General features: G+C 32.5%; 1 protein-coding gene across 3 annotated transcripts in view; it reads left to right on the top strand.

Annotated features, from left to right (window-relative positions):
- Positions 1-1,374, top strand: part of grid2 (glutamate receptor, ionotropic, delta 2) — a 254,308-nt gene that overhangs the window by 35,451 nt on the left and 217,483 nt on the right. The gene's annotated exons all lie outside the window — the stretch shown is intronic.

Genomic DNA, 1,374 nt, shown 5'->3' with positions numbered 1-1,374 from the left:
ATACTGTATATATATATATGTAGGATATGTGTAGAATGTTACTAGGACTCAGACTGTGTTGCAGTGTCTGGTTGACAGTGTATTTTATTAAAGCTGTCACTGTTATACTGATGAAGTTTTACGGTGACAGTGCAGTAGAATAAACCACTATTAGTCATGCTCCGTTGCCCTCTCCAGCTGTTGCCTTTTGTTTACAGCTAAAAAGTGTTTTATGACAAAGTGAGCTATAGTCACCTAGACAATTATACCTAATGATGTACACTGTATATTTATGTCACGGAGCAGGGAGAGAATAGAAAGGGAGAGATGAAGCAGAATATGAAGAATAGAATAGAATAGAATAGAATAGAATAGAATAGAATAGAATAGAATAGAATAGAATAGAATAGAATAGAATAGAATAGAATAGAATAGAATAGAATAGAATAGAATAGAATAGAATAGAATAGAATAGAATAGAATAGAATAGAATAGAATAGAATAGAATAGAATAGAATAGAATAGAATAGAATAGAATAGAATAGAACAGACCTATTGTCATTGCACAGGTACAGGAGTGTGACATGTACACAGCACAACATTTTAGAGATATCTTCAGAACATAGTCAAACCCTCACATGGACATGTTTTAGAAATGGAGATAAAGAAAAAAGGTTTGTAAAAATTTCAAAGAACATACTTTAAAAACATAACCATTCATATTAAAAAATGTCAGTTGTGAAAATGAAGATGTGGTTGACTTGAAAAGATGTAGTAAGAGTGACTGACATTGTATAATGAGTAGAGACCTTATAAAAATTTAGTGTAACATAATGAGTGTAGAAATGAAATACTTGAATGGTGTAGATGGATGGGTGGATAGATAGATAGATAGATAGATAGATAGATAGATAGATAGATAGATAGATAGATAGATAGATAGATAGATAGATAGATAGATAGATAAATAAATCGATAGATAAATTGATAGATATATTAAAATATCATCTTTATCACCAGAATGCATTTGAGAGAGTTCAACTTCAACCAGAAAATAAGTCTTCCCTATGAGTAGGAGAATAAATCGATCATTATTATTCAAACACATACATTGTTTGCTCTTATTTTTCTTTGCCAATTGCCAATTAAACAGAGTTATGCGACTGCTGTGAAATCCAGGAACATTATCATATAAATGTCCCGCATTTGCAGATGCACCGTTTGAGTTCCCACCGCTCATCGTTGCTCTCTCTGTGTGGGACCCTTTCAAACTGTCGTGGTCCTACTGTTTATCACTTTTGTAGTTAGATGTTTTTGAGTTGACACGTACTGTACGCAAACATTTGAGCCTTTTCTCCACTGTTGTTTAGACACAATGTGCAGTAGGAAGAAAGA

Source organism: Cynoglossus semilaevis, chromosome Z (genome assembly GCF_000523025.1).
Source record: "Cynoglossus semilaevis isolate Cse_v1.0 chromosome Z, Cse_v1.0, whole genome shotgun sequence".
NCBI lineage: Eukaryota > Metazoa > Chordata > Actinopteri > Pleuronectiformes > Cynoglossidae > Cynoglossus > Cynoglossus semilaevis.
Note: the sequence above shows the minus strand (reverse complement) of the source record. Positions and strands in the feature narration are given on the sequence as shown.